This window comes from Dermacentor andersoni, chromosome 2 (assembly GCF_023375885.2).
Source record: "Dermacentor andersoni chromosome 2, qqDerAnde1_hic_scaffold, whole genome shotgun sequence".
Taxonomy (NCBI): Eukaryota; Metazoa; Arthropoda; class Arachnida; order Ixodida; family Ixodidae; genus Dermacentor; species Dermacentor andersoni.
This window is the reverse complement of record NC_092815.1, coordinates 54741188-54759257: the sequence shown is the minus strand read 5'-3', so window position 1 is coordinate 54759257 and position 18070 is coordinate 54741188. Positions and strand designations below refer to the sequence as shown.

Here is an 18070-nt window from a genome sequence, read left to right as displayed (position 1 = left end):
AGTGCCAGTCCTTCAACGGGGGCAATTACGTAGCACGCAGCTGCTGCGAGCGCCGCTCCAAGACTATAGTCTCGCGCGCGCGCATACCACGGACTCGACGCAGCAGCCACCGCGGACCCGCTATTGTTCTACGTGGGAAGTGCGCCGGGACCTCCTCGAAGCTGCGGAGCGGCGAACGTCATGGCTGCTTACAGCGAGCGCAGATATATGCTGGCCTTTTTTTTTTTTTTAGTGGCTACAAAGACAACACGAGTTGTATACGTCGCGAGGACGCCTTAATTGCTACGCATGAGCGCTCGTTCGCATAAACGAGACAGATACGTGGAGACGCTCGGTACGAGACGGTTGCAGTCTTGCTTCAAGACAAGGAGCGCTGACACCAATAACCCCCGTCGTCGGCATACGAGTTGCGCTGCTCGTGCACTCTCAGATATTTACGCTCTTCGGGGCTTATCTTGTCCCCGAAGGGTGATCGCCAACTATAAAGCATGTTTTGTTTTTGTTCGCTACTACATTTCCTTGTTCTAGTACTCTGCGCTTGCCACCTTTCTGTCAAGAACGCTGTGTCATGCTTACACGGTTGATACGCGGATGCCGTTCGGGGGCTGAAATTAACGGGCGTGCAGCGTTCAATGACACGCAAGATAACGATTATTGTTTAGGAGAAAGATAAGCTCCCGAAGAGTGCAATTTTTTTTTTATTTGAGCATATACATATGGTGAACGCGCGCGTTGCTCCTCCTTCCGAGCCACACAGCCGGCCATTCCAGAAGCTCGTTCCATTAATCGCCCTAGAATTTCCACGTGGAGCATTTCTGATAAAAGTTTCCTCCTAATACACCACATATTTCGTTGATAAACTGATTGCGAAACGGCTACCCCGTTTCGACCTCCGAAATGACACCGTAAAGGCGACCGTGGTCAAGTTTATTTTGATGAGGTATGACGGCTAAGCGTGGCTTCGTATGCCGTCTATGCCGATCCTAAAGTTACTGTATATAGCCATATACTGTACATATACTGTGTAGTGTAACCATATAGTAACTCTTGCCGGTCCAAGTTCACTGCAGTGCCTACCGCGGTCGTCGCCTTTGACTGCAAACGATGGCGGCGCCACGCTACACACCGGCCTCACTCCGCGAGAGATCACCAAGAGCCGCCATAATGAACGCTTGACCGTTTGGGAGCTAGCGCTTTCAAGCGCGAACTTTATGCCCACTCGCTTGTTCGCAACAGTTCACCGAGCACGTGTTTTGACTCCCCACTATAAACAACGGTAAAAAGTGTTCGCGGGCTCCTGAGTGACTTGCACGGAGTGCACGTCGGGACAGCACGCGTTCCGAGAAGCGGTGCACAACGGAGACAGCGTCGTTTCGTCACGCTCGCTCAGTTTTCTACATGCCGTCAGAGTTGGCGGTTCCGCGCGCGCCAGCATCGCGACGGCGACGCTGCCCGGATCGAGACTCTGCCAATTCTGTGTACCGCAAATGTCCCGCTACGCCCGCGAGATGCCAGGGGGCGATACGTCTTTCTCCAGGCTTGCGATAAGATGCGCGCGTCACGCGGTTGCTCCGGGAACCCGGAACGGTGCACGTAGGGGCGCACCACCACTCGCGCCGTTGGTGCGCGAGCGGACCCCGGCACCACCACTTCGTGTCTCCTCGACCGAATCAAGCGCGCGCGCTTCTCGGCAAAGCGAAGCTCCGCGCATCCGCGAGGCCTTAGCTCGCAACGGGAGCGCTTGCCGCCGCGCGAACACGGTTGCAGGAAAAGAGCGACTCGGGCGCGCACGCAGCCACCGGCGCTGCTGTTGCGGCAGAAGCTGCAGCCGGCGATGGCAGCCAGCCCCCGCCCTTTATCGCGTGGCAGGCAACTCGTCACGAGCGGCCCGTTTTTTACGTCGTTCTCATTCACACCGGTTATTGTCTACCGCGCGGCCACGACGACTGGACGGTCGGTCGTTCGATTTGCGTCCTGCGGTGAGACGCGAGCTCTGTGTATACATGCGCGTTGCCGCGGTGGCTCGTTCCTCACTTCCTTCCTGGAGCACAGAGTTCCACAGAGTGGATGCGTGAGGACGCTCCGTTTGCTAAAGAATGGCGCAGATGTTGTGCGGATTGGTCATTTCTGGGAGGCCGTGCGTTCCAGAGCACGCAGCCAGCTGCTGCTGCTGTTGCCGAGTTTTACAACGGCTTTCCGTACTTCGTCATTCCATACTTTGTCTCACTAAACCCGCGCGTCAGCCGCAAAAATGGCTATAGGTAAGCGTTGTTTCTACCTTCCGTAACGCTGGTATAGTGAATATAATTTGATGCTTCGCGGCACAGCTACCTCGTTATATGCTTACTCTATAAAGATTTGAACAACAGTAGATATTGGTTTAATTAGTGAGCATTCTTATACAAGGCGAAGGCTGCCTGACCACTGTCATAACTGCAGCGGGCTGTACGCCACAATCTGCAAAAGATTTCCGCTAAATTGTTCTGCATATGCTTCGCCACTATACACCAAATCCGTGTGAGCGGCGAAGCCAACTTGACAAACTCTGAGAGAAAGACATTTATTATGGCAGAAACGCTGAGAGGTCGACCTGAATAAACAATATTTTACAGCGAAGCTGTTTATGGCTAGGGTTCCTTGCGTTTTTGTTTTGCGTGTGCACTACCGGGCCGACCCGCGGCAGAGGTGAAGCAGGCTTCAAGCACTCCGCCAACTTGCAAAAAGAAGTTTTATATATTGGGTCCAAATAGAACCCGTATCAGATATTAAGCTGATAAGAACAGATACTACACTTTAAGCCCCGTCGGTCATGTCTATATGTTCACATCGCCCTCTCTTTGTCGGCGTTCCAAACGCTTGCGTATCTCCTTTCCTTCCGCTCTCCCGTGGTGGCGGTCCCGTCGAAACGTCGCGCGTTTCTAGTTTCCTCTGGCTCCTCGGGGCGGCGGTCTCGACGTCCACGCGAATGTATATAAAAAGCACAGCGAATGAATTCGTACCTTTGTTCAAAATTCTGTGTCACCTCTGTGTCGTGTGCTAAACAGCTTCGCTGGTCATCATCCTTCAGAGTGGAATGGCTCACGATTTTTTCACCTGCTACTCAACACTTGGAAAGAATTGGCATGTGTAAGTCATCTAGCGAGTGACCTTACCTTGGACACGACGCGGAATTCTCGTTGCTGTCTGTATACTTGCTGGTTTTCAATACCACGCACATCTAACCCTATTCTTATTTGCGAGTTGGATAAAAGAAAAAGAAGAAAATAATGAACGGGAAAATCAAGTGAAGACATTTCGATCACGGCAACCGCTCTCCCGACCTTCACACCCTTTATGACCGCCACACAAGCATGCCCGTAAGTCATGGAAACGTCACCATTGAACGTTGAACGCTTGAGAGTGTGTGTGCGTGGTACTAATGACACCACGCACTAATGCGTAGTGCTAATGGTACTTATCATGTCATCTTTGTTCTCTTTCTACGCTTTCCCCGTGAGCACAATTGGGCTCAGCCTATAGCTTACCTTCTCACCTTTTCCTTATCCCTGATCTCTCTTCATCTTTCCTCATTGCCAACCAAGTGCTAATATGGGTCCGTTGACGCTGCATACTGAGTTAATGAAAGAACTAGAGCGCTTAAAGCATGACGCAAAGAGGAGAAAACACTTTTCCACAAACGCTTCGCTTTCCGGCTCCTTATGCGCTTGTTACATTTGTACACTCTCCGATTTTTCCCCTGATTGTAATAAGCGGAATGTGCACGGGTAGTCTCGCCGAGAGGCATACAGTTGAAACTCGATTTAACGAAGTGATGACTACGCTCAAATCATTTCGTTAAATCGGGAAGTTCGGAAAATCGAGTAGGAATTTTTCGCTCCTTCTAAACATAAAATTGTAACGTAGCGACACCCATAAGGTGCCGCGGCATTGTATTTGCCGCTAACTCACGCCTGCGCGTGTAAAAGGTCCGCGAGGGCGGCCCAACTACCGTCGCCCCTAGCGCCATCTTACGGTACGTAAGAACGCTAGCGACTGCCGAGTCCGTTGTTCCACGCATGGGCGCGGCACGCATCCTCGTCAAAATAAAGCTAGGGCCGCGGGACTAGGGCGCCTACATGTTCTAACGCGACAGCGTTAGAGCGAACGCTCGAACAAAAGCCCGTCTGCTTCAGAATTAGAAAGAAATCACAGCTGTTTTTTTACTCAAGTATTTCTCGTAAAGCTTGGTTAAATCTGGTTAAATGCAAGCTATATAGTTTCTTTAATTCGGGTTGATGACAACATTGCACTTTATGGGTACTTGGCGGAGAACGGAAATTTCTTCGTTAGATCGGGAACTTCTTAAAGTCGGGTTTAGTTAGATCGAGTTCTAACTGCACACAATACCGATGTCCATGAATGTATTTTGACGGCATGAGCAAATGCGTAAATTTGCTCTCTCACACGTCAAGGTCTCGTGTCCGTGGCTGGACGATCATTTGCACGGCTATATCATTGCAGCACGGATACCGAAGCGCGTTACGGCGGCGTTTAAATCAGTGCAAGGTCATCGTTACTACGTCTTTTCGGTTTTTGTGTTTTCGACACTAACACGTGGAACAATATGACATCGATTGTCTTCAGTTCCCGTATGCAAAACTGCGAAGTGCGCCGTAAGCGCTTAAGTATTGATAGAGTAATCTGTTGCCAGTGCAGGCAGTGTATATACCTTTAAAATATGCTACAAGCATTTGCTGTAGCTGAGCAGCATTATTTGGCATGATAAAATACTCGTGAGCGTCCGCGATTTTCTAATTCTGAGATTCTGAAAGAGTGTTGTAGCGAGCAAGCCAATATGCAAGCCAAGGTACTATTGCCAAAGTACTATTGAGAGAACGAAGTACGCGAAAGGCAAATGCTGAGAAATAATTATTTGGCAAAGAACTCCCTTTGCATTGAAGGCCATATAGCAACAAGAGGCAATAAGAAAGATCAAACGAGTCACGCAACAGGATACGTGGAAAAGGTGGCGACTCAGCTGCGCAATGTTTGTCTTGCTTCCAGCGTATTTTCATAGCACGCCAATTTCACGTTTAAACTCCATATCTCTCACGTGGGAACCTCATTCTGCCGCTCAGTGGAACGGTCGACAGCGCTGCCCTGTGGTATACATGGTTCCGAGGAAACCCCTAAATCGTCACATGTTGCGCATCAATTTATTAAGACAATTACTCGTTATTACCTTTGTTAAAATAATTGCTCAGTTGAGACATATCGCTTGTTGTTGCATAGTACAATTATCTGATTTACCAAATGAATTGGATGACGATATCTGAAAACAGACCTCGCTTTTCGTCAGCTCAAAGAGCTTTGAAAGCCCTGCTCCGTTTTCAGCGATCGAATGGTTTACGTGAGCGTCTTGGACTGCGCGATGTTCTTTGTTCGTGCAAGTCTCCGTTGAGTCTCATATTGCTCTCTCCTTCTCTTTCTGTCGCCATCGCCTACCTTACATCCCCGAACCCTGTTGTACAGGGTACAAAACTGTAAGCTGTAACCTGTAACCTAACCTGTAACCTAACCTTCTTTATTTCTATCCCTCTATATCACGTTGTTCTGGTGAAGTCTCTAATCATACGCTGTCGAAAATGTTCTTGCACTTGCGCCTGTCATAAGAACAACCGACAGCATATACAAGGCGATTAAGACGAACGCGCATACTCAACTTTATTCAATGCCGCCGTGTATTCAACGGCGGCCAAGGCATTCTGTTCCGGTTTCCACCCGTATGTAATGCGCCTTGCTTTTTGACATGGGTCTGCGTGTATTCGCCTACCACATTTGCACAGTACTGCGGCAATTATTAGTTTCAATGCAAGATTTTCCAGCTTTCTTCGCGCGACCTGCTTGCTTCGAACCAACTCAGACGCCACGTGTTTCCTCGGAGGACGCACACTCGGGGCATGGTGCAGTCAACAGCGTGGTCAACAAACACTTGTATTGCTTCCCGTGTGTGCGAACAGCGCCTCAGCGCTCGCTCCCGTGCATGGCGGCGTGGTGCACGCTTTCGGCGTGACCGACAGTTCGTATCAAAACTGTGGCACTATAGCCCGTTAGCTTCCGTTCGGAAATCCACGCCGATCCTGCAATTCTCGCTCACAGCCATCGCCTGTCGCGCTTATATTTAGCCAGCCATTCCTCCTTCTTTATTTATTCATTTCTTTCTTTCGCGTTTCCGGGGTCGATCCTGTTGCCTCTAGGTGGTGTCCCAGCACGTATCCAACCATCGACAGCGCCCAGGAACCTACGCGCGATTCGCAATGCGTGCAATCCGAATAGCACGCGTATACGTTCGGCTCTCCATTCCCACGCACGTATACCTGCTCCCCACGCACGCCTGTCCGCGACCGGTCATGGCGGGGGCGCGCGTGGCCTGTGGAAACAATCGGAGTCCGTAGCGAAATCCGCCAAGATACAGCCGCTGGCAATGCGGCCGCCGGGCCTTGCAACGTCCTATCCCGATCACGCCGCGTTGCGTACGTATATGCGGATAAAATGAACGCCTGTACTGTGCAAGGCAGCCACGCCGTGAAAGTGGAGATAAACGTGCACGCGGCGTCCGTGATCCGTCTCCGCCGCGATGACCTGCCGGGCTTCTGAGCCAGGACGTGTCGGGAGGCGAAAGAAGACGACGCGACTCGAAGCGCCTAGTGCTAAAAATGTTACGTTGTCGAATCGAACTGCCGAAAGCGGCGACAGCTATGCGTGTAGCGATGCACTTCCGTGTCACGGGGTGCGATCGTCCTTTAGTACCCCGCGACATGCAATACGAAAATACAGCCCACGCGATGGACAGTCATACGTAGTTCTCAGCGCGACTTGGTGATATGAAGCCCATGGTCGTTCTACGTCTTCGTTAGGGTTCGTTCTAGTCATTCGCAGCGACTGTGAAAGCACGCTGGTGGCTGCTATTGAGGAGGCGCACTGCGGCGATGAGGGGTGTTGGAGGAAAACAGTGACGTTTGTTGAGTTCACGTTTGTTTCACTTTATGCTCTGCGATGGAAACATCGTGCGGTGACGCGACGATCTGCCGCACCGCCGTCGAGGAAGAAGACGTCAGCACGCGAGCAGGGCTCACGGATGAACACGCTAGAGCAACAAGCCGGAGCGACCGGTCTCGCCCCACAATCGGTCCATATAAAGGCCGCCCCACATTCAGCGTTTTTACCAGCGTTTTCTGGCTTTGCTTCTCTCGGCGTCATCGCATGAACGGCGCCAGAGGGAGCTCCGTCCAGTCACACGAGCGTAATGTACAGGAGCGGTACGCGGACCAGCGCTGATTGACCTGCACTCATCGAGCTGCTCCGGCGGCGGTGGCGAGATCTGCTGAGCGCGCCATCCTAAGCGTCGTCGCCGAGCGAGGCCGGGTGACGAAACGCTGCAGAAGAGGCCGGGAAAACGCCGAATGTGAGGCGGCCTTAATTATGACGTCACGGTACTGAGGCCTTTCGCCCTCAAGAAATGGTTGGTCACAACAGCTGTTGCCAATACTCGCGCTGCACGTAAACAAAGTCGCGTTCTCTCAAAATATCGCGGCAGGTGGGTGGAACTGGAACGGCCGTCCCGCACTATTTCTTCGCTCGTCGGCTGGCCGGCCCGTCCGCAAATTTATTCCCCTCCCGCGCACCGTGGCATCCCGGATGTTGAATTTTAATCCGCTCCCGTCTCCTCCCGGGACACGTCTCCTATTTTTTTGAGAAAAAGCCAGCGCGCCGCCGCCAGACGTAAATATAGCCACGCTCGGCGGATGGGCCGCGAAGACGCACTAGCTGGCACCGCGACCTTGCGCCGGCGAGAAAAGAAAAGCGCCGGTGGCTGCAGCCGCACACGTCGGTCGGAGGAATCCGATAACCGGTCAGGCTGCTGGTGCTGAGAGCTAGCTCCTCTCCAAGCCATCGCGAGCCACCAACTTATTATTATTCTATTTCTTTTCTTTCCTTCCCGCGAGAGACGACGAGATCGCTGTCGGCGATTATCCCCGCTCGCAGAGCGACGACCACGAACCAACGACAATAATTAGCCGACGCTGCTAGATTCGCGCATCGCCGAAAGTGTTTTGCGGCTTGCCGCTTATGAACTGGGCCGTACAAGCCGCCCGTCCTCCCGTGTATCTATAGTTATGCTCGAATGCAAACCTTTCGCGAGTCGGGTGGCGCAAACTTCCGTCGCGGGTTGCGCCTACGCGTCTGCCCTGCTAATTGGTCGCTTTAATGCTGTCACTAAATAAGTTTCCTGGCTGCACACTTCGTGTCTCCCCGTGCGCAAGGTGAAGCAACGCACCCACGCGCGCGCTGTGTACAACATTCACTTAAAGCGGGAGGGGCTGCGTAATTGAACGCGACAGGAAGGAAAACAGGCGCTTGTTATCAACCCACGAAGTCTTTTGCTGTCTTCGCCCTTCCCATCGGCAGTGCACGTGATGGACAAATGGTGTGCGCACACGTATACGTAACGAAGTGCTATAGTAGAACGTAAATATCCTTATTGTGTACTTAGTCACAGCACTCAGAGGAAGCAAATGAAAGCATAGGACGCTGGCGCTAGAACGCGTTTGAACCAGTCGTCGAAGGCCTTCTCGCCCTCCCCACGGCAAGAGAGAGGAAGAGCTCTTCAATAAAACATAGATATCTTTGCTGGCGTGTGAAGCACCGCCTACGTGATATATTCTGCGTATACACGGAGGGGATGTGAAGACGGAAAGACATTGCGATGAGCAGAAAGAGAGTGGGGGGGGGGGGGTGACTTATTGGGCTTGGTGCTGATTATTTGAAAAGATTGCAGCGTGTTAAAAACGGACACAGAAGGAACACAGAGGACAGACACCACGGCGCGCCACAGAAAACACAAGCGCACCGTGGTGTGTTCTTTTGTTTCTTTCTGTGTCCGTGTCTTGCGCACTGTATTTTCGAAGGAGAGGCAACGATAAGAGGAAAGGTCGAGCAGTCTAAGCAGAATGGCGTCCGGTTTGCAGCGTAGAGACAAATACGCTACCTCAAAAACTGACGTTTTCTTATACTAAGGTCAGCTCGCCTTACTTGCCTGTTCGCTAAACCAGTATAAACAAGGTACCAACGCATTAAAAAAAAGGTATACACACGCACGTGCGAGCGCAAGTAACCTCATAGCTCAGTCAAAAGCGCCTCATATAGAGGCTAGCTGGTCTCGGAGTACACAGCAGTGTCTTCAAGAAACTACAAGGTGACCACTGGCGCGCGGCCTCTGTCAACGCACTGTGTTCCTATGGCGGGGGAAAAACAGAACCAAGTCGCAAAAGGCTGGATAACGATATGTACAGCCGAAACATCTAGAACAATACTTCCACGAGCGGAAAGACGCGCCGTCAAGCTCAGCGGGGAAATGCTGACAAATACGAAGAATAAAGGAGAAATGACAAAGCGCTAGCGCTACGCTGTGTCCCGGACGTCTAGGGGCCCAACCACTTTTAAATAGATCCAATAAAGTTTTATCCATCCATCCTACGCTGTGTCGGTACCCTACACATGCTTTGTCCGTGTCTTAAAGCGTTGTTATGCAAAACACGTCAGAGCAACGCGCCCTGCAAGAGAGAGAAGAGAAAGCAAGGACAGGAAAGGAAGGGAGGTCAACCAGAAAAGCACCCGGTTTGCTACCCTACACTGGGGTGGGGGAAAGAGGAATAGAAAGAGGAAGAAAGGGAGAGAGCAAGCACTGAATGCGTGTAGGAGGGACACTATACACAGGGACACTATAAACGCCCTGCAAAATCGGAAATATCCAAGGCCTGTCACTACGTTGGCGGGCAAGGTGTCGAAGGAAGTGAACGTGTTTATTCCAGGGCGCCATAGGCGGGTGAAACGCCTGCATTTGACGCTCTAAACATCTCCGACCAACCTCACGCAATCACATTCCATTAGAAAACGCCTCACAGTTTCCAGCGGACCGAATATCTCTAAGCAGGCATTAAAACGCAGAAACGCGAGCGGACGCGTCGAGCAGTGAGCGTAAACGGGCCTAACGTTGGGGTATAACAGTGAAGGGAGAGCGCTGCATGCAAGATACCGCTAGTATTTAGCGCATTCACCCAGTATACCTGCTTTTCTTGACATGCATTTTACTTTCTTTATTTTATTTCGTCTTCATTTACCAATATTTTCTCTCAGCAGTCTAGAGGGCTTGGGAAAGTGGGCCTTCCTCCAGCCTTCTTCAGGCCTTCCTCCATTCTTATGGAGATAAAATTGAAATTGCAAGTCACTTCGGGACGTCTGAAAAAAGAAATAAAAACTGGGAAAGGAGATTGCGTCGAATTCACAAACGCCCAAACAAAATCTGACACCCTAGCACGCGCACCTTCCTCTTCTTTTTTCCTCCTCACCCTTCCTATCTGGTGCCCCGCTTCCTCGTGGGGCCCATGCATAATCCTTGGAACAGCGTGCCGCCCGCGGGACACGCCTCCTGAAAGAAACTCCTCGGCGGAGCTGCTCGCCGCGCGGGCTCTGGCGGGGCGCCGACAATGGCCCCAGGCAGATCGGGGCAAATGTGCGATCCGACACCGGCCACGTTTTTACGGGCACCGCGCGAGACCTACTATCGCGCAGCCTATCACGCCCCAAGCGCTCCGCGTAATGACTTCCGACCGCCGTCGTCGACCGGCGCCATTCGGGAGGGTGTAGCGTACGCGTCCGAACCATCTCGGCCCACCGTCGTGCGACGTCGCACACCTTTTGGGCATCCGTAATCGACCACGCGATGCAAGAGCGATGGTGTGGCCCGTGCTTAAAAAGAGCCAGTTTTGAAGTGACGGCACACATGTGACCTATCCCGTCAAGTTCATCTATTGTGTGCCTGGTAATTGCCCCGCGACTCTCGTTGGCGTTATCCTCGGGGCATGGCGATCTCCTGGCGAGGCATTTTCGGCAGCGGATTCCTATGAGCGCTTCACTGCGTATACGAGGCCGACGCATGGTTGACCGTACGAATCTGTGCCAAGCACCACTGATCGCAGTCTTGCCTTCAGTCAGTCTATCGCATGTACGGCCGCGGCGCCTGACGATCTCCACAAGGCCTTGAGATAGCAATGTCGTGTGTAGTTGTTCTTTTCTTTTGTTTTCTGTCTCGGTAATGTCTATACGCTAATACTTCGTAAATGCTCGCAGCGCAGCTCCGCAGGAAGCCGCTCACGAAGAAGAAATTATATATGTATACATAACAAATATTGTACGGCTGTGAAGAATGACATCAACAAAGTAACGTTTTGACGGCTCTTAAGCCTAAAAGGACAGAAAGGCTTTGCAACACAGCGCTGCGTGGGACGCACATTTTCTGAACGATAATTCAACTGCCGCTGTGAAGACAGACAACGCGCCAAGCTCCGTGCATGAACATATGGATCACGTAGCCCTCCTATCTCAGACATCCACGCGCTTGCTGGGCAGCGTGCCCTTCCTGCGACGATTTGCGGTTGCGTTCCTGACCCTTACTGCTGCGCGTTGTTCCTCTGCTTTTCTTGCGCGAAGTTGACGCTGTAACTCGAGAGGATAGCGTTTGCCTTATCGACGCAGCGATTACGAGGAATGGGTGAGTCGATCCCAGAAGCAGTGCACTTGATGCGTATGCGATTCCTCTAGTGCACGATATAAGGCTTCAAGCGCGCAACGCCTAAGTTCATAACCCCTTCTACATGCGATAGCCGGCGCAAAGTGCTTGCGAACGCACATCAAGAACTGCCGCAGCGTGTATATACTTGCAGTTGATTCACTTTACATCGTTCGCCAGATCTGGCTTCCCTGCAATAATGTTCCTTGTGTGGAGAAGCCAGAGTCACGCGTTTTTATCATTTCGTCAAAGCTGGCTTTTTTGCAACAGTAGGTCTTGCGATGAGAAGCCCGCCTCAAATGTCCTTGTCGTGTCACAGGCCTCTGTGTTGAGAGTGTATGCTTGCGCGCGTAACCGATAGCGTTTTTCTTTAGTATAGGCGCTGGAGACGTTTACCAGGCCAAACGTCTAGCATGTTACTGCAGGTTATGAGGGTGATACTTAAAACGACAAATGCATACACGGAACACACATACACGAAGTAACTGAGCACACAGTGGCAGTGAGCTAAAGTGCCTGTTCGAGGTCTCCGTACAAGAGAAATGCCAACGGTGCCGTCCTTTTGTGCAAAGCGTTGTGGACAGGTTAATCACACGGACGTCCAGTTTGCTATGCACTACAAACGGGAAAGGGCACAGAAACAGGGGCAGAGATTGCACATTGGGCACACATACACAATGGCTCACAGCACGATTGCAGAAGCCGATTCAGGCGTTCGAGTACTGTATACACAGTGTTTAGGTTGTTTTTACGCCGGCAACAAATGTGGCTACGATTCCTAAATATTTTCCCTCGGAAAAGGTTCTGTAGAGAGCAGTCGGTATAACGCAGCCCCAGAAAGAGAGACACAGGACGTCGTATAAAGTGAGGATAAAAAATTATGGGGTTTTACGTCCCAAAACCACTTTCTGATTATGAGGCACGCCATAGTGGGGGACTCCGGAAATTTCGACCATCTGGGGTTCTTTAACGTGCACCTAAATCTAAGTACACGGGTGTTTTCGCATTTCGCCCCCATCGAAATGCGGCCGTTGTGGCCAGGATTCGATCCCGCGATCTCGTGCTCAGCAACCCATCACCATAGCCACTGAGCAACCACGGCGGGTAAAAGTGAGGATAAAGGAACAGTAGGTACCTTTCAATGGCTTCTTTGCATTCGCAACAACATCGTTCTGCAGATAATTATTATGCAGAGGTACATCAACCAGGTCGAACCATGAGCTCTCTAGATTCTGACGCTGGCGCCCGACTACATTATCAGGATTTATTCCATCCCTTAAGAGAGTACAATGCGACGCGACGCAAGCTGAATGCTGATGATAATTGCAGCATTTAGTAGCGCGGTAAATCATGCGTCAAAAAGAGCGCGGAGGCAGTGGCGAAAGACTGCGCATGTCAACATACGCACGACTATCCCACTTCAATTACGACGCATACGGCTACGGATCCAGGAATCTTTATTTATTTTTTATTTGTCCTTCGCCATAACCTTAAGGCATATTTTGCGTCTTCGGCGGAACGCATGATACGGTATATACGCGTGCGCGTGACCAGCATTCCTCGTGAATGAACGAGCTCTATTGTCTCAGCTTTTTGTCCACACGGAGAGTATTTCCTCTTTTCCTTCGGGCGCGGACGAGAACCGACACGGACAAAGCGGTCCACTCAACTTGCACAAGCGACAGGTGCCTCTGTCCGTGCCGCCTAACGAGCTCGATCAGCGAGCGGTTGCGAAAGCGCATCGCGGACGCGACGGGAGCACGGAGGCAAAGGGCTGTACACGCCGACGGAGACAGCGAGAGAAAAATCGAGCAGCGGCCCATGCCGCGCGACGAAAGGGCTTACTCGGCCTTCAACGCACAAAATGAGAAAAAAAGATCAAGTAACCAACGGAGAAATGGTCGGCTCGGCGAGCTTGCCCGCGAAGCGCTTGTGCGCGCGCTAGATGGGAAGACGCGTCAGCATCCGTGGGCCAGGCGCCGCCACGACTGGATGGCGCACGCGGCGCCGGTAGGGCTGAGGCGGCAGGTGTCCTTCGGGTGTCCAGCAGCTGGCATCATTGCTCGCAGCTCCCCGAGTAGCAGGAGGTCGGGCAGCCGCCCTTCTCCCGTGCGGCAGGCCGATGTTCGTTATGCCGATCACACAAACAGCGCGCGGGCTGCTCTCTTCGCCGATTGGTCGATTTGAAAGCATTTCGGAAGAGTTCGGGACGAGTTAGAAACGAGCTCCTGAAACGACTGCGCCTGACCAACAGTCAAAGCTGAGAACGGCGGAGCCGATGTTCAGAAAAGAGAGATGGTTCGGCTACGTAATGAGATACATCCGCAAGAAAGTGATGACGGCAGCTTATACAGGGTGTCCCAGCTAACTTTAGCCAGAGTTTAAAAATCCGCAAATGCCATGTAGCTAGACCGAACAAAAGTAATGTTGTTTACCGTCGCTTGGAGATACTCAAACTATATTATTTTTGTTCCGCCTAATTAGATAATTAGTCTTAATTAATTGATTAATCACCTTCTCAAATGTTATATTTAGATGAAAAGTGTCAACGAGAAAATTGTAGAGTGACATGAAAAACTCCTGATACAGCTTTCTGTTCCTCGATACGTCCTGCATAAAAGTGTTTTTTCTGAGCGGGAAAGGAGCCCGCAAATGCACGCAAGATGCGAATCGCCGCTCGAGGCCCTTTGCGTGTTCGCGGACTTCTTTCACGCTCGGAGAGAGAGAGAGAGAGAGAGAGAGAGAGAGAGGGGGGGTACGGAGGTTAACCAGACTGAGTCCAGTTTGCTACCCTACACGTGGGGAGGGGAATGAGGGGTGAAAAAAAAGAAGAGAGAGAGCATAAGTCTTACCGCACTTTCACATGCACTAAGTTAGGTGTAGGATGTCTATAGTCGGGCACTCAAGTCTGTTGCCTTCAGGTAGCGAAGAAGCGCTCGAAGTGCTTTCTGGGCTAATGAACTGTGAGGCCAGGCTCCCAAGATCTTTGTTTCCTTAAATGGTCTGTCATCCAGTCTATTCAAGGCACACTGGAGAGTCTGACATTGGTTGTAAAAGCGAGAACAGTGGCACAGAAGATGACTGACTTTATGCAACACGTATTGAGTAACAAAAAGCAGTATCGGGAGTTTTTCATGTCGCTCTACAATTTTCTCATTGACGCTTTTCATCTAATTATAATATTTGAGAAGGTTACTAATTAAGACTATATAATTTGGCGGTATGAAAAAAAAAATGTTTGAGTATCTTCAAGCGACGGCAAACAACATTACCTTTGTTCTGTCCAGCTACGTGGCATTTGTATATTTTTAAACCCTGGCTAAAGTTAGCTGGGACACTCTGTATGTGGTGGCAAGACAACGTGAGTTAAACCAGATAAGAACTAGCAAGGCCTCGATGAAAAGAATTTTAACGCCATGAGGTTGGAGATTGGCGTGCGTGAACGATATATATGGTTCCGAAGTAGAACACTCGGCAACAACTGCGATCGACATTATGCATTTGGCAGAACAAGAGGAGCAGGAACACCATCTGATGTCATACGTGACGTTAAGCGAACGCCAAAAAAAAGGGGGGGGGGGGAGGAGGAGGAGGCAAGTCCACTCGTCGCGGTATGCTTTGCGGTATTGTGCTTTTGATCCAGCAGGCTCTTTTTATTCGGCCACTATAAACGCGGACAACTTTCTGTCGCAATGAAGGGAAAGCTACGGGGGCGTGGCTGCTGCACATGTGATACCGCGCCAAGTGGTCCGACAGCGCTTGACAGTGCTTTTCGATGCTCGGAGGAGACGCCGAATAGACGCAGCTTCCACGTGCGACGGTTTCGCGTTTGCCCAGACGCGGAAGGGAAAAGCCGCAAGATTAGTAAACCTTTACACTGTGTTCCGTCTTATTTAACTGTTGCTATTAAGGCGTTTACGTTTTTTTTCTCTTCCCCGACCTAAACTAACGTGGACTAAAACGCGGACTCTTTTCAGACGCGCTCTCACTTGTGCGCGCTTTGCCTCCGTAGCTTTCCCTTCGTTGCCACAGAAAGGGCCCTAGCTATCCACGCGCAGTAGCTGCGGCCTCGTGCGTCTGAAACGCTTATCGGATGGATGTGTATACTACATCAGCTATAGGAGCGATTCTGCTGTCTGAGTGGATTCGTGCGTGAACCGAACTCCCCAGCATAAGCCGGTGTTGAGTTAAATATTTACTTCTTAATAAGGTGCATCGTCCAAGAAATCGGCAGTATCGTAATTAGTTTCGCAAAGGCTGTCCTTATATGTTTACCACCGTCGCAGATGCACACGGGTTGTGTCGGTGCTGGCAGGATCATCGGGCTTTGTCCGTTAGGGCGTGAGAAAAGCAGGGCCCGAGTTCGACCTGTGGCGTTATCGCGGAGCCAGCCGAGAACAATGAGTTGCCGGTTTGGGACGAGCAGTCTCTTCTTCCTGCTCAGGAAAACAGGGGAGCGCTGCTCGAGCCTCAGGTGGGAGCTTCGCAGCTCGCTCATTGTTCTCGGCTTCCTTCGGTGGCCAAAAATGAAGCGAACGCAGCCAAGCCTTCGACAGCCGCACCATGCGATCATAGCACGAACGGTGTACTGGAACGCCCCAAGTTTCATCCAGCGCCGGCCTGCTTCGCGCTATGGCGAATAAAGGAAGAGGACGAGGAAGTTTGAAGAGCGCGCATACCACTCACCATGTGGACAGGACACATCGGGCACACAACTGCAACTACTTATACACGAAGCACACCTTCCGATAGTCAACTGACGCGCTTGGGGACCGTTCTTCCGAAGGCATCGTCAAAACCCTACGACAGGTCATGCTCAGTGTTGTTTGAAGCGCCTTCAAATTTTTAGAGTAGTGGTCCTTCGTTTTTAATCTGTTAAGACGGTCACAAGGTAGTAGGAAATGTTGGGAGCATACGTGAGAGGCATTACGTTCACACGCAGTAAATATACACATGTAGCTTCGCGACCGCGTCACGGTCTTTAGCAAACAGCCGACGCTGCATTTATACGACTACTCTGAACCTTTGACAGTTTACCCGCTAACCTTCCAGAGAATCTGCGATATAACGTCAGCCAGGGTAAGCTGTCGCCAGGACGAGTTTATGAACTCAATGCCAAGGAACACTCAGTGATTGTGGATATTTACAACGTTATGTGAATGGAAATCACAGTTTGACAAGAGATCAACTGGCTCTTCGATAAAAGTGAGAACGTGCAATCAGTCTGTCCTTCCTTTCCCGGTGCACTTACAACAGACGTGAACTCACCCTTTAACGATGACCACTCTGGGAAACACAGGAAAATGAAAAAAAGAAAAGGAGACAAAGACGTGTGGTGCGCGAGGTCCATTCATAGCCGCTTTTGCCGCATTCGCCGCGACACGCAGCAAACCGATCACCGAGAGGAGCGGCCGGCGGTCGTTTTCGGGCGTGAGCCTCTCAAGGCAGCGCGAGCGACCGACCGTTATGCTAAGCGGCGTGAAGCCACGAGAAACATAAAAGCAGCCGGCGGCGGGATGGCTGGCCGGCCGCTCGACCACGCTGTGCCCACGCCCCACCTGCTTCGACGCCGCCCGGCGAGCCGACGTGAGCGGCCACAACAAAGCCGCAACGACGGTGGGGGCAAAGCAGCCGACGCTACAAACGCTCGGCCGCTGGTTTCTTTTAGGTAAAAAGGGGGAAGGCCGATCACGAGCCGATAAGTGCGCGGCGTGCCTGTTATGAGCAGCTTCGCCTATTGTGCGGTGCGTTGCCGAGCGCTCCGTTTCGTGAGCCATTGAACTTAGCGACGCGCGGTATCCGCCTCAGGGACTTAAAAAAAGGCGCGCGCGGCGCTTTTCTAAAGAAACATTTCGTTTTGTCTTCTTAAGAGCACTTCCTGGCTGGCAGGGCGCTGCGCATTGTCGTCGCCGCATGCCACACAGCCCACTCATTCTGTAGCGGGGAACCTTTTTCGTTGTGTGTCTATCCCTGTGTTTCCCTTTTGTATAGTTGTGCACGCACAGGGCAGGAACGAGTCAATGCACTCTTTCCTTATGCTTCCGCGCTGGCCCCATATCTTGTGGTTAACATGTAGTGTAAAAACGCGTTACACTTTCCATATCGTTTCGTGCTCTTTGCGGCATCACTAGTGCCTATTTTCGTCGAATTTGTTCCTTTACGGTGGCAACAAGCGCTTAAACTAAATTCGCTATGCCGCCAGCATGGGCCGGCTATTACGCCGCTCGCACTTTTAACCTCGCCCGGCTTTCTTTCTTCTTTTCTTGTTTTTTCTTGGTAAATTGTCTTTAATAAAACGGGAGGAAGGAACGTATCGTTGCATCTGTGCTATTTGCCAGCCGCCACCGTTTTTTAAGTAAGCCATGTGAGGCTAATGATACAGGTGGAGAGGTTCAAATAGCCAAAATCCTGGCGTCGAACTTGCCTATTCCTATTACTGTGATGCAAGAAGCAAAACAAGAA

At 51.3% G+C, this 18070-nt stretch overlaps 1 protein-coding gene and 1 non-coding gene across 2 annotated transcripts in view; one reads left to right on the top strand and one right to left on the bottom strand.

The window, feature by feature from the left end:
• The window catches only part of RhoGEF64C (Rho guanine nucleotide exchange factor at 64C), a 156430-nt gene that overhangs the window by 107440 nt on the left and 30920 nt on the right, over positions 1 to 18070 (top strand). The gene's annotated exons all lie outside the window — the stretch shown is intronic.
• Positions 2624 to 2817, bottom strand: LOC126542682 (U2 spliceosomal RNA). The gene has a single exon (XR_007601836.1). It is a non-coding gene; the product is annotated as a U2 spliceosomal RNA (small nuclear RNA).